This window comes from Coturnix japonica, chromosome 4 (genome assembly GCF_001577835.2).
Source record: "Coturnix japonica isolate 7356 chromosome 4, Coturnix japonica 2.1, whole genome shotgun sequence".
NCBI lineage: Eukaryota > Metazoa > Chordata > Aves > Galliformes > Phasianidae > Coturnix > Coturnix japonica.
The window spans coordinates 13,735,957-13,751,746 of record NC_029519.1 but is presented as its reverse complement, the minus strand read 5'-3'; the positions used below and the strand labels follow the sequence as shown (position 1 = coordinate 13,751,746).

The window sequence follows — 15,790 nt, the reverse complement described above, 5'->3', positions numbered from 1 at the left end:
TTACAGTATTTATCAACAAGAATGGATTAATTTTAGGTCATATTCCACTGAATTTGGTATTTGTATTATGAATAAGTTATCATGGAATTTTAATGCTTTGAATGTATTTTTATTCACATATCAGAGAGTTAGAAGTGCAGAAAATAGTGTATTTGTCCATTCTTACAGCATTATAAACATAATCTCCTTTCTGTTGTAAGCTGTTTTCTTCCACTTTATTTATTATCTGGCACGCTTTGGTTTTGTATACTGGGTTACATCATTTTCTGGCAGCAGTTGAACTTTACATGATTTTTAATCTATTCTAAGGCTTTTACTGATATTGTAGTCAGTGCTAATCCAAACTATGAAAATTACAAAGCATTTTTAAGTAAAATTATGCTTTCTTTCTCAAGGCTACTTTAGCATCACTCTAAAATTATACTATTTCAAATGTAGTACCTCTGCAGCATACTCCCAAAGTTCTTTTAAGACATTAACTAATAAATCACATAATGTTTCATCAAGCTCTGTGCCTCTTGTATCTTTATACACTTTGGACCAGGCCACAGTAAACAGAGGACAAACTTCTGCCTATTGTTATGCAGAACCATGTACTAAGAGCAGACTGAAATGGACTCCTACATTAATTTAATACTGCAAGGGTTTAACACAGACCTTCTCCCGCTCTGGCTGAGCAGTGAGGGCCCTGTGCTGTTAGCCTTGGGTCTGGCAGGAATCGGGTCACGTCTGAGGTCTTCAGCCTTGTCCAGGAAAGACTCTCAAGTCATGCAAATGTGAGATTTCCCACTTAAAGGGGAAATGAAAAGGTCACTGTTTCCAGCCTCTGAAAGAGGGTGAAGAAGGGAAAGAGGTCTTGAGGGAAGAGGAAAAAAAAAAAAAAAAAAAAAGAAGAAAAAAAAAAGAGAGGAGAAGAGGTATCCCAGCCATGCAAGCACAGCCTGTCCCTCTAGGCATCGTATGGGCTCACAAACCCAGCGGCACTGGAAGAGGTTGACTCTAAAAGTGCCTCCCCCTTCCAGTAACTTTAGCATCTGTAAAGTGTTCATTCCTGTGAGAATTTGAAATGAGCAGATTTAGTGATCACACTGTTTGGGTTTTTTCACCATACAAGGAGGCAAAAATACTCGGTAGTACTGATAGGCTTTGACCTTGGCAGTATTTGAAATAGTCTCCTGATACTAACAGCAAGTTCTGGTCTGTTGTGTCCAGCAATAATGAGCACTACCTTAAAAGAGCGCATATCGATTTTGCTGCCAGTTGTCAGCCCTTACTTATTCATTTAACAGCACTACAATAGGATCAACAGTGATGCAGCCATGCCACTCTGATCGTTGCAGTATGAACAAGAGTGTAATACAGTGGCATATTTTGCATTTAAGCCATGGCTTAACAAAAAAAGAAAAGTTCCTCATTGTGTAGAAACAATTTATTCACTTAAGATTGATGGCAGTATCAAATAGAAAAAGAATAATTGGTCTTACTCTGGTTTTGCTTGAAAAAAACATTTCTCATGCTGTTAATCCAAATAAATTCAGAAATTTAAATACGAAATTATTATAGTGCAATAATTATTAAAAATATAAGCAAGAATATTAGAAACTACTTGCTACTTTATTATTTTCACCATAGAGCATAAATTGATGATATATCTGCACTATGGGGAGTTAAGAGCGTGCTAACAAAAAGGTATTTGCATAAGGACATTGTATCCCAATCAGGCAAGATAGAAGCTCTCACACCAAATTAAAATACTTTCTGAATACTAAAGTAAAGAGCTGAAATGCATTTCATATCAAATTATTAGCATCTTTAAATGGACATCTAAAACTATAAACAAAAAGGCTAATTTAGAGATTAAAACTACAGGCATGTACATTGCCCAAGCTCAGATGATTAACTGGAGCAACTCAGCTCCCCCTGCCCCTCACAGAAACTAGGGGAAGCCTGCCCACCAGGAAAGTCAGGGAACCAGGCTCTGAGCTGTGACCAGCACAGCGGATGTTCAAAGAACAGCTTGGCAAGAACAGGGATGATGGAGCAGTGATCATACCCAAAGTGACATCTGAGTGGTAGATTCAGAAAGGCAAGGGTGACAGCTCACCAGGACAAGCAATGGACTTGCTGGAATTAATCAGACATAGATCAGATCAACAGTGGTGCTTTTTGACATGCTGAGCATGTAAAGACCTCTCCCAAGCGCAGACCTCTCCTGTGCAAATGTTGAGAGATTAACATCTCTAGAGCTGCTAAAAGCACTGATGGTGTGGGAGAAAATGAAGAGTCATGAAGTTATCACACAGATTCATTAACCAACTGATTGGCGCTTTCCCATTGCTCCTGTCACGAAAAAGGACAGGAAGACAGATTCACATTTATCTTAAACAGTTCATAGCAGCAATTCTCAGGGAAAGTACATCTCCTCATCTCTGAAAGGTGTCTAGCACTAACGCATTTTGAAGATAGCTGGTGCTAACTGTGGAATGAGCAACTTTTATTAAGTACAGACTTTCTTACTAAGAAAACTTGGCATTTGCCAAGTACGTTTGGTATTTCCATTCTTAGTATAAGAGGTACAAATACTGGAAGTACAAATACTGGAGATATATTTAGAGAAAGAGCCTAAGAATCCAGAGAACTAATTTTTTTTTTCCTTTTTCCCCAAAGGACTTCTGTTTTGAAGTTTAAAGAAAATAATGTATCAAAAATAATACTTTACTTCATCTGCTTTTGTATCAAAACAAATCACCGAGATAAACACCAGTGAATAATGAACAGTTCCTCAGGCTAAATTCAGTACTCAAAAGCATTTGAGTACTGCTACTGTAATACAGCATTTACCAGTAAATATTTCATACTGTGTTCTGGACAACAGCTTTCACGTACAACACATCACTGCAGAGCATCCTTCAGGAAGGAAGCAGTTTCGCTTTTTTGACATCATAGTCAGACTTCTTTATTTTAGGTTAGGCAAAAATCTTTCCAGTATCGTGAACAAAGAGATTTTACAGCTAGCACAAGTACTGGGGCACCGTTAAAATGTCAGCTACAGAGATACCACAATTGCAATGCTTTCTCCTGGTGGATTTCTTTCTATGTGAGTTGTAGGAATCCACACAAGCTTGCTAAGAAAAGTGGTTATGTATATGAATTAGCTTCCTTACTTCAATCTTCCCTGAATATAAGTTACACTAAAAAATATAACAATAAAAAAAATACTGTCAGTAATTATACGTTTTTGACAGCAAGATTATTCTGAATCTCCAGTTAACTGCAGGGTTGCATCTTACTGGACATTGTGTAGGAGTGGACACAAAGAAATGGTTGTCTCTTAGAGTAATGTAAAATCTAGACATACAATTCACACAAAGATGGAAAGAGTCTACTGCAAACAACTAAATATACAGACTGAATGCATATGGAGAACACTTGCTAGAACAGATGAGAAAGAGGGTTCAATGAGAAACAGAGAAATAGAGCAGAGAAACATTGTTCTCCTCCCTGTCACTACCAACACGAAGTTCTGCTTCGTCAGCGTGGCAGGAGCAGATGCCACAAATGCTAGCATAGCAGGAATGTATGCTGCAGTAGAGGAGAGGAGTAAACAAAGGAGCTCAGCAGCAACAGGTTCAATAATAGCTTTCTAGCAGGCATTACCCCTTTGACTTTATCAAGCTGGGGAACCACCCTTGAGTTTCCTACTCTCAAAGAGTATGAAAGAAACCACTGTAAGGAACTGCAAACTTTGGGAGGACAGTTTGCTTTTCTTGCACCCGAGTACATCCAAGATCAGTATCACAATAAAAGTAGCACTCCGTTTCACAAATAAACAGCCTGACATACACTATTGGGCAGAGCTCACTTTTCATTGCTTAGATATTTTCAATAATAAATTATGTGCTTCAAGACAGTCAAGGAAGTTTCTCTTGGAAAAGCCTAAGAAACACCTTGATTGTTGTTATGGAATTCATTTTCTCTTTCACTGCTTTCATCTCTGTTCTACATTTTATCCACATTAAGAAGTTCAAACACTGTAACAAAGGATGCAAAGAACTGGCTTTGCTGAATGTATTTTAAGGTCTCTAAAAGGATTAAAATTAATTATAAGATATATTGACATTTGACTGCAACTAATATCACACTTTCTCTCTTCATATGCAGTTGTGTAACATGACTGTTTGGCACTAGCAACTGGTAGAGTCTTGTGTAAATCTGACACTGACATTTCTCTTGTAGTTAATCTGTGACTATTGTTAATTTGTTAATGCCTCCAAACAGGCATCTTATTCTTGCATTGCTAAGTCTATCAGTTAAACTAACATAATGCAAGTCTGTCTCTGGATAACCACCATAGCAGGGTTTTATCTTCTTGATGGGTTATTTCTCTTCCTCCTTCACTACTGTGACTTATAAAGCAGACAGATTTTAACACAATCATGTATTCTTCACACCTGCACAAAAATAATTACTTCAAAAAGCCCAGGTTGAGACCTGCATCTCTCTGAAGTAGGACACTTTATCCTAAATCAATTCAAGCAATACTCTGAGATAGAATTATATGAAAGTTTGTCATCTGTGTGATTCAAGCTACAGACTCTTAATAGGGAAGAACTGAGACCCTTTATAAGGCACAGGCAGAGATTTCAAAAGGTGTGAGTAGAGGTGGCAGATATGAAGAGTCATTTCTGTACATTTGGTCTTCTGGAATCATCTGCTTTTCCTGATTCTGAATGTACTAGAAGTATATATTTCCTAATCAGTCCTTTACAGTTATTCTATATGGGGCAGTGATTCTCAACATAATACCATAATAAATAGAAGTTTCAGTTTTCATGGAAGAATACTCAAGTTTGAAGTTTTAAAGTATTACTTTGGAATATTTCTCTCAAAAGACAAGGCTCCCCTTATCCCCTTATTTGCTACTTTTTCTCAAGTACTCAAGCTGCCATCAAAATCAAGTCTGTCTTTTCAACTAATGTGTTTTAAGGAGACAGCTGGGGGATTTGGGAGCTCTTTGTTTTTATAGCAGCCTTTTAGCCTGCTGAAGAATTGCATTTTATTTATTTTCTGAAAACAACGGACAAGGCTACTTTGCACTAATGGAGGAGTTGTCTTCTTGTCACCAGGACTGACTAGTTGAGAAAGTATGCATAGAAAATTACTTCCTGCTATGACCTCCATTTTTAGAACTAGAGTAGCGCCAACATAAAAACAAAACCAACAAAATCAAACATTATCCTTGGATAGGACTATATCTCATAAGAAATTCCTTCCTCTTCTTCAATCACACATTCTTAAAAAGCACATATTTGGTTCTTAATGCTGTTGGCCTAGTTGCTATCCATTAACAAGGTAATACAGCTTATAACAACTAATAAATCAGCAGCAACACTGAAGAGAAACAGGTTGCAATACTAAAGTAAAAACAATAATCAAGTGAAAGCTCAAGATAGAGGGAGTGGAAAAAAAAAAAANNNNAAAAAAAAAAAAAAGAAAAAGAAAAGAAAAAAAAAAAGAAAGAAAGGAAATGCCTATACTCAGGCATGGTGATTCCAAGAAGTCCCTCTCGGCAATACTTTGCTGTGATAATAAAACCACAATTTAAGCCCACAATTACCATTTGACAGTATTTGAGGGACTTCAGTTATTATCTATTCTCAGAGACACTCCAGTACCCTCAGGCATTGTGGAATAAAAGGATAAATTTCTATTACTATCTCCTGGATGTATGCAGGCAGGGATCAGAGAGAGATGCTTTCTGCCACAAGTATTCTAGAGTGAAAGAATAAAAGACACTCTCCCAAGGTTACTAAGCTTAAATTGACATGGATGCTAACATGAAGCCTTGTGAAGGAATGAGATAATCTTGCAACATCACAAAAGGTAAGAGAATTCATATCTGTTTTTTGGGGACTCCCTAATCCAGCAGCACTCCTGTGTACCTTTTTTCACTCCAGACACACACTGGTCTTACAGAAAGTTATTCTTAGCACTGTTTCTTTCTCTTAACTCAGGAGAGTTAGGAGTTGTTCCTAGAAGCATTTAAGGCCAGGCTGTATTGGGTCCTGAACAATGTGATCTAGTACTTAATCTAGCAATTAGCAATGCTGCCTGCGGCAAGGAGTTCAAAACATGGTGAGCCTTGAGGCCCCTTTTCAACCCAAGCCATTCTAAGATTCTATGATATGAGAGTCTCCTGCTGAGGTACCTGCTTCCAGCCCAAAGTAGCCTGAAGGTAGAGTGATCACAGAAAAACTGGAAAGGGATAGAGTGAGATCAAATGCCTGAGATGGTAAAACATCCCATGGAGACAATGATTTTCACCTGTCAAGTGGACAGATGTTCAAGGTGATCTTAAACAAGTGTCACTGCAAGTTTTTCCTCAATTACTTCCAAGGAATAAGCCAGCACACAGGTTAGTTGTTTCATATTTAGCTCTCCACAAAGTTTTCTATATAAATAAATAAATAATAAGAATAAAAATAAAAATTGTTTATACATCTTCACTCTGTAAAAATTCTTCTTAGTCTAAAAGGGTATTCAGAATTGATGACTTGCCACTTCTACCTTGGTCTGTCTTCTAAATTTTCCCTCCTTTCCATTTTCCCTTGCCAACATTCTCATCTTCCAGCTTCATTCTAGTTTTCCTTTGTCATTGTTACTTGAGGCTTTCACTCTCTTTTCTCTCCAGTCAGCTTTCCCTGCTGTACTAAATGGTATAAACCACCTCCTCCAGTTCCATGCCCTGTGATTTCACACACCAGAATGAGATGCTATTTTCCAAAGTGCCAATTCAGCTCAGCAAGGGAGAAGTGTCCAAGACCAACAGAAGCAAGAAATCAGATTGAGTTTATTATGAGGGGAAACAAAACAAAACAAAAAACTAAAATCCCATAAAAATAAAAAGCTAAATATTCAGGTTAGCAGCATAGGAGGGAAATAGCAATTTTATGGGAATCTATCAGTATATTAGGACATACCCTTAAATAGGTAAAAGGTGTTCAGGCCTGTCTTAGTTTTATTTGCAATTAGTTTGTGAACTACTTGGATCTAGGTCATGGAACAACCAGATTAAAACCAAATATTTATCTAAACAAAAAATGCAGCAAGATCTTTGCAGAGTATACCTTTAAGGAAAGAATAAAGAAGATATCAGTGAATTTCAGCTGCACTAACATGCCATTGCAACACTAGAACTTTTTCCAGTCAACAAATGCTATTCTAGCAATTTTTGTTTTATGCTTATTTCTCCTATCCTCATTGAAAGTGAAGTAAATCAAGACCGAAGCATATCTGAACATTGCAATATCTGAATTATACAACTGATTTCAATATTAGTATCTTCTTTTAAGTCCTTGGAAACTTTGTTCTTGAAGCTCCCTTCAATCATAGGCAGGTGGATTAGGTTTTCCCCTTAAGAAAAAGTTATTTCTCCAGCTGGAAAACTGGTTAGTTTGGAATTCATTTGCTTTGGGGGAGAGGGCTTTGTTGTTTTTGTGGTGCTTTTTTTTTTTTTTTAGAAGCCATTACAATTTTCTCCAGAATATCAAACCTCTGTGAGTCAGACACCTATTTATTTCCATCTTAAATGTATTTACATTAGCATTTAACTTACTGTTCACATTCTGAGAAATTTATTTGGCTGGACAAATCAAGATGCAGGATAATGCAGACTTGTACAACAATTCTTGATACCTCTTTTCCTAAAGCGATACAGAATATTTAAGAATCTCAGTTCCAGATATATGATGTTCACTGGACTCTATTTCCACATACAGTGTTACTCCTTAAAATGTAAATGTAAACATTTCAAAATAATTATGCAAGGATCATGAACTTCAAGCAAGAGTATAATTAATCGATAGAAAAGAGAAATAATTGGAGCTCTTCCCAGAACCTCCCAAAGGATTCACCCAAGCCTAATAGCAAAACTCTTCCATTGTCCAAACAGCCACCAAACAGACCAGTCAAAAAGATTGTAATAACTGAGATTCTGAAAATGTAAATGGACATAAGGGCAAGTAGAACTCTTACAGTTTTTGTTGGTTTTGTTTATTTTTCCCCTGAGTTATGTCATTCATAGGCGTGATTTGAAGATTTTTATGACCTAATCTCCCTATCATTTCTGTGCATAATACTATGTTTAGTTTTTGAATAAAGGAATATTGCAGCTCCCTGTTAAATGATCAGAAACAATTTCTTTTTTTCTCCTGGGAACACTCTAGAACTATGGCACATAAGCATGTTTTTTTCTTAATTTTTGTTTGTTTAAAATGTACAATTCATCAATTATCAATACAAACTGAAATATCTTGACAAAAACCATTCACACAAGAAAACAATTAGTCATCATTCATTCTATAAGGATAAAAGAAAACTTTGTGAGTTGCATCACTGTACAATGACACAATGGAAAAGAAGTACACATTCTATACTTGTTACTTGTTGCCTGTTGACTTTGTTTTAACCCTTAAAATGTTAAATTACATACAAGTTGAAATTCTGATGATAATTACTGATAATGTGTTTGGTATGGTTTTTAGCTAAAGAACCTCAAGGAATGAAGCGTACCATACCTAAAATTCACATATCCTCAGATTTCAGAGACTACTCCCAATCTCTCACAAAGTTACTCTTTGATCAGAATTACAAGATTTCAAATGTTGTTTCCCATACACTCAAGTTTAATTAACCCCTTTCACTGTTCCTCATCTCCTACCTGAACAAGTTCCCAGTGAAAGGTGGCAATCATTACTACTCCCATGACTACCCAAAATACCAGACTTCCATATGTACCAACAGAGATCGAAAGTAACGTGCCACATGCAGAAGTGACTTACTTACAAAATAGCATAGTCAGGTCTCTCATGGTAGTATCATTAGTACAGATATCTAAATCCCTTTTACATGAATTGGACAATTTCAACACCATTAAAATTGATAAAATAGGGGTGCAGCCTTTAGTGAAAAATGAAAACTGACTGAATGGGAGGAACGTCAGAAATTTCAGTGCTGCTGGCTTAAAAGCAGATAAAGAACTCCATCCTACCCATATTACGTGTAAGCATTTCATGAAGCAAAAAAATTGCTGGCCAAGGTGCCAGTACTGAAAACCCAGATGAACTCTTCAGCCATCACACTCCCACAAGCTAGCAGTTAACCACCAAGAGAAGCTTCTGAAGCTAAACTGACAACAGTTACATTTGGTATACTTCACCCAGAATACCAAAGGGATGCTATTCAGTGAGCCAGTGCTACTCAAGGGCATAGCACACATAGAAGATGTTATCCTTATTTTGTTATTATTTATCACTTACTTTCCACCAAGTATTGGTTTCTGTACGGTACTACTTGGAAACAACAGCAGACTCTTCTTTAAGTCTGTAAATTGTAGACACAAAGTATATTTCAGGGGCCATGTGGGGGGAATGAGTTCAAATAAATATTTTCTGAACAACATCTTAAAAGTACCTACAGAGCTCAGTGAATCAAATACAACAGCAGCACAGATACCCCAGTAGGCTGTTATTACACCCAATAACAGATAAGAAACAACTCTGGCATGGTGGGACAGAGAATAGGGTGGGAAGTTCAAAATCCTTCATGTTAAGTCCACCATACAAATAGCTTTTCAGGAAACTCTGTTGACTAAGTATTTGGGCAGTTTTCCTCTTTAACAGTGAGAAAAATTCATGTGCAGGTGGTTTTGGGGTTTGTGTGTGTACGTGTGTGTGTGGCTACAGAGACACCCAAGGATGAATACAGGGTGAAAACTTCAACACAGCTGATAATTCAGATCCAAGCAGTTGACCTTTGGTTTCTCTTGCAATAAAATCACAATAAACTGCTTGGGTTTCATGACAGTGCCATATATAATCCCTCTGCCTGAATTATGTCCACTTATGAAAAATGTTGATACTCGCTGATTAACTTCCATTAATTTACCAAAGAACAATTTATTATAAATATTTGTGTACTGCCTTTAAAGGCAGTATTTGTAAGCCAGGTTCCAATACCCTTAACCATATGTGCTATGTAGTCTATTCCTTTTAATTTTTAGAAGATTTACAGATTAACTATTTATAAAGACAAATGATTTTCTTCTCGGAATTTTATTTGTTTACATTTCTTTACTGATAAATCCCTACTGCTATACATACTAGGTAGGGTGCGGATCAGAAAAAAATCCTCATTTCCCCATCCACCCCCCATACTTTTAACAATAAGTTGGTCTATCCAAAGAGGTACTTGAAAGCAATGTTTATTGTACAAAACTAACAATGTAATGTTACTAAAAATAAATAAATAAATAAATCTGAATATCTAACTGGATATCATGTTTTCTGAGTCAAATCCCTTTATGGTGCAAATACTCATATTTACTTTTGATTTGGAAAAATAACTTTTTTTTTTTTTNTTTTTTTTTTTTTTTGGAAAAACCCCTTTTTTTTTTTTTTTTTTTTAACAACATGAAATCCATAATAAAGGCACCCACAAAACAGAGCCTTTTTCTTATTACCATTTTTGTAAGTTACTTACATTATATACTTAACTTGTGAGGTCCCCTTTTCCTTCTGCCAATAGTCTATGTGGGACTCATTAGATACTGACCTAAATCCATCTCCCTTCATTTCATTGTAACATGGCAGATTTTGTGATGGTTCTAATCACACTAGTAGAGCTGCCCACCTCAATTCTATTAATGAAAAGTCAACACAAGCACACTTACACCCTGAGCTATTGACTATTCCTGGACCACGCTAGTGAAGCCCACAGAGATAAAATAACTCTAGTATTTTAAAAGAAACAATGATACCTATCTTGTTTCTTCTTCTTTTTTTCTGGCCACTGAAAAGTAAAGCACTGAAATAGAAAATGCAACATTAAACAATCTCAGGACTTTAAATAAACCTACCAAAATAACAGCTGCTCAGCTGACAGTTTATTTTCTGGGTCTCTCACCATTCAGTTTTGTTTTCAGTGATTCAGTGCAGTTTTGAACTCTGAACCAGGCTGAGGATAATGAGAGGACCAAAACAACTCACTGTATTTTTTTTCTAATTCAGTCTGTCCTAACTATGACCTATACCAGAGAAATGTCCCTGTGCTAAGCACTGCTACCAGGACTGCTTGAATATGGCTGGGAATAAGTTTCTAACCAAATTCATAATTTATTCATAATTTTCAATTACACACACACACACACACACAAAAGTCAAGTTTAGATGTTTTTGTTTTAAATAGGATTGTGCTAACAGAAATTGCAGTGAAATGTCAGAAGAAAAAACGAAACATTTTGTCAAAACTTCTGCATATAGATACTAGAAATTCAACTTCAGCATCACAGCTTTTCCATCTAGCATCAAAAGATACTAAAGGGGAAGTAAAGAAAACAGTTAGCAAGTTGCTAGCTGCTAATAAGGTTAGGGGAGAGGAAGATCTATGATGCTGAACACACAGCTGGAGAAAACACCCACCTCAGAATTTGCTGTTACGTTACTTCAGTTAACAGTCAGTTTGTTAGAGCATTAACGAACCAGCAACCAACAAACCAGCAGTTAATTGCTAGTAATAATTAGCTTCTTAGGGATTATTGCCTAAATAAATCACAAAAGTTCTGTGCTCTTGTAACATACTATTTTCTTAAGACAGTCAGGTTCAATGGTAGTCAGCCTTACTGCTAATTCTGAACTCATGTGTCAGCCATTAATTCTTGTCTTGTGTGCCCATACAAAGCAAAGTACAAAAGCACCTTAACCTCTGGTGTTCATCTGGAAAAATATTACCAAATGCCTTGACAGTGGACAAAGGAAAGCTAGTCTCATGCTCTGTTCCACACTCACAATAGAAAGAATTCACGCCCAAGTGTGAACACATCTGTTCAACATAAGAATGCTGCACATGTCCCTCAAGAGCACACTGAGTTGTTTTCTGAAAATCCTTAAGTATGTATTTGTAGAGTCATCATACATTACTGGGACTGTATGTTTACTGTTTCACTTACAAAACTAGAGAGCTGATTAAAACTAACTAAAATTAGATCAAAAGATAATGGTCACTCTAGAGACCCATAATAATACAGAACTACACTGACACCCAGAATTTCATACACTGCAACATACCTTCCAGAAATGCTGATTTCTTGTTGCTTAAGAACGATACCGCAGTAAAGAAAACATCAAGAAACACCACTTACTTTTGCTTTTAGTGAAGGATCTCATGTTTCATGTCATGAAATGAGAACCAAGTAACAAAACTGAGGCTTTCTCACCTTATTTTCAATTGCACTAGCTGACCCTCCTCTGTACCACATGTAAACTGAAAAAAACATCACCAATCAGGTCTGGGAACCAGCACAAAGGTAGGTGCTTTGGTCATTTGGTCAAAGGCACTGGAATAAGGGGGTATCTACATAGTGTGTTAAGACAATCAGGAATGCTAGCTAATAACTTCTCTGGTAGCCAGATCAGTCTACTACTTGTCTGATTAACAAACTGTATCATCATCAGGAGCTCTTTTTTTCTTAGATTTGCTAGCAGTGACTCTGGAAATCCTGAAGAGTCTCAGTAAATGTAAGAGGATTCCCCTGTGCGACAGGGGTATTCCACAAACCTCACTGAGCTATCTGCAGTAAAAGCAACTTCTTTAAGGTGGGACTGGAGCAAAAAGGGATCTCTACTACCTGTTTTGTAAATGAAGCAACAGATCAGTCATGACGGAAACAGCGGCTGTTCAGCAGGGTTTTTGGAGTGTAAGGTACGTGTAATGTATAAAGGGAGGTTACTGGAGCCAAATTCATAAGGTGACCTAGAGTTGTAAAAAAGCAATTCTACATAAAGCACCGCTTTTGTGAAAGAGGATAGTCTGAAAACTCTAATACACAGTATGTTTCAAAACAGGCAGCTGCCAACATATATGCATAGTATATGAGCAAAGTGAGTCACAGAAACATAAGGAGACCTGCAAGCAATGCCAAGCCAAGAAGAAACCCATTTAACCCAGTGCACAGTCTTCTGACGGTTCCTTTCTCAGAGATCTACAAAGTGTGACAATGAATAAATAAATAAAAGATAAAATGTAAGGCCTGAGTTTATTCATCAGTTTTACTGAATGTGAACTGAATGTTTACTGAATGTATGAGGATTTAACATATTCCTAGGGCAAGCATTTGGATTGAGATAAAAATAAATTAATTAATTAAAAACAACAACAAAAAGCCATCAACCAGTTATCTTTTGCCTTCACCTTCTCTGAAACCTGCATTTTATTAGAGTTTCTAATTAAATGCATTAAGGCATGCCCAACTTGCTACCCCACTTTTCCTTTTTAAGGTAATAATTTACTTTGGTGTTTCATCAGATAACTACTCATTAAAATAACAGAAGGGCACTGGTGTAATTTTCGTTACTGTACAGTCTATATATTAAGAAAAATAATAGCCAACGTATCACTTTTCCATTCTAGTTCCCTTTCTATTTTAATTTATCTATTTAACCAGCATGAATTTTCCCAAGCACTGAATTTCTCAAGCAGATGAAACACATGGCAAAACTCTTCTCACCTGCTGCCAGGTCCGCTAACCAACCCCTGTCACTGATCAGGCTCACCTCTATTTCACAGCTTTAATTTCCAAGGCTATTTCTTTTTTATCTCTTTAGGCTTTATTACTATCAGATATAATTCCCATTTTCCTGGAATTGTTTTTTCATTATGCTCAGTGGAAAGAAGACTATGGATTTACACCTCCTCAATAGTTTTGACAGATACAAATCACAGGATACCTTTAAACAATATACAGGAGACTATCTCTGCCTAGAGCAATTATGTGGGAAGAAATTGTGTGGGTACAGTCATCAGAGAGAGCTCTACTATTATCAGTATTTATTTCTTATTACAACAGTGGTACCTAAGCTCTGTTTTGAACACTGCTTTCAGGTTTTCCTGTAAGCAACTGAATCTTTAGATATGGCATCCTTGCTCACACAATTACCGACAATGAAAATACACGTACACACATACCGGTCTGTTTTAGAAGAGAATGCTAGACCTTGCAAAAGTTTGCCTCTGAGTCCCTTACTGCAACTTAAATTGATGGAATACTGAAACTTTTGGAGTCTCACAGATATCATGGTATACCTCACAAATCCTGAACTCTGACACTGCTTCCTCATGGCACACAACTGCTACTCTTGCTCTTTATAAACTTATTAAGTCACATGACTGTCATGATACAGAAAGGCTGAACCAGTGCCACCTACATGCTCATTCATGTGGATGCAAATACAAACACTAGGAAGAAAACACTACACCAAATACCACAAAGCCTGATTGCAGGCTTTTCCTCTCTTTGTCCCTCTGCAGTATTAAGGCAGATAAAATGAGCAGATGTGACCTAGAGCTCCATCCCACCCCAGCCCTCAGCAGTGGCAGTCAGTTCCTGCATTCCTGCATGCTCTTGGTAGAAAGTACTGTGAGGCAAATACTGAAACCAGCTCACAATTATTATATTCATCTATTAGCAGAAATATTAATCTGCCACATAAGACATGTCTGCCTCAGGAAAGTTTAGAAAACTCTTGATAAAACATGCATAATTACTCTGAAAACACAGTAGAGAATTGCTGAAATAACTTCAAATATGCTACAGCATATCTGCTTACTTTCCAGCACACAAAGAATTTATGGTAATAAGTTTTGGAAAGTAATACAGCAGTGTTGCTAAAAATGCAGAGCAGCTGCTTCAGTTATTATAAAATGGCTAATTTTTACTCATTTGTGATATGGGTTTGAAGATGGGTAACAGCTGCAGTTTCACCCAGCTGCATCCTGATGCTAAACGCACACCTCGAAGCAGTCAGATGGAAGTATAGATTGCTTTACTTTACAGCACTAAGTACCTTTGCCTTTCCAAGAAATACCCTGAAGGTCATTGGCAATTAAAGCTCCCCAAGGTCTCTTTCACTCGGGGTACGATGGCTAACAGACACAAGGTCTCCAGAAGTCTGCCACCATACAGTAACATAGCAAGTAGTAACTGAGCTGCATGAATTAAAGAGGATGTCGAAAGGGCTTCCTACCTGTACAAGTTGCTACTCCCCCTCATCCTGGAACCCTAGACGCTGGCTCTTCTCCTTAATTGCTGATACAACACGAATTTCTCAAGTAAGAAGTAGGAAGAAAAAAAAAAAAAGAGAGGAAAAAAAAAAAAAAAAAAAAAAAAAAAAAAAAAAAANAAAAAAAAAAAAAGAAAGGCTCTATTGGTTGCTGCCTCCTCCTTAAAAAGGTTACTTCAAATGCCTCTCTCGCTCCCTATTTATTTTCTGTCCCTCCCAGAAGAGCAGTTTAGAGGTAGAGTAACGGAGTGTTTATCCTGGCTCTGAGGATGCACGCTTGTGCGATAACTGCCTGCTCCCTGCAGTATAGCCGGCATGATGTGATGTGCATACTAAAGCAGTTTGCATTAGGCAAGGCTTAGCAGAGCCAGCTTCCCAGTCTCCACCTTCTGTATCGCAGAGCGAGACGGCTTCTTCGAAAACACTGGGGCTGTAATGACAAGGCGGCAGGGCTCTGCTTAAAGCATAAATGCATTTTCTTTGAAGATAGTATTTAAGGATAAGGTTATATTTGTATGTCACCTCACCTGTGAAAAAATAGAAGCAGCTTTAAGTGAAAACGCAATACAGTCACATGAACATGTAAAAATTCCCTGTTATTTGTTGTCATATGACAGATTATACTAAAAGCAAAAACTAATGAGAAATCCCTAGTTAGGAAACATTTATCTGCTGCC

The 15,790-nt window shown here is 37.0% G+C and overlaps 1 long non-coding RNA gene across 1 annotated transcript in view; it reads right to left on the bottom strand.

The window, feature by feature from the left end:
- The window catches only part of LOC107312894, a 332,012-nt gene extending 316,426 nt beyond the window's left edge, over positions 1-15,586 (bottom strand). Inside the window, exon 1 of the long non-coding RNA XR_001554685.2 lies at positions 15,078-15,586. This is a non-coding gene — a long non-coding RNA (uncharacterized LOC107312894). The remainder of the gene's footprint in view (positions 1-15,077) is intronic.
- Between the last annotated feature and the right edge of the window lie 204 nt (positions 15,587-15,790).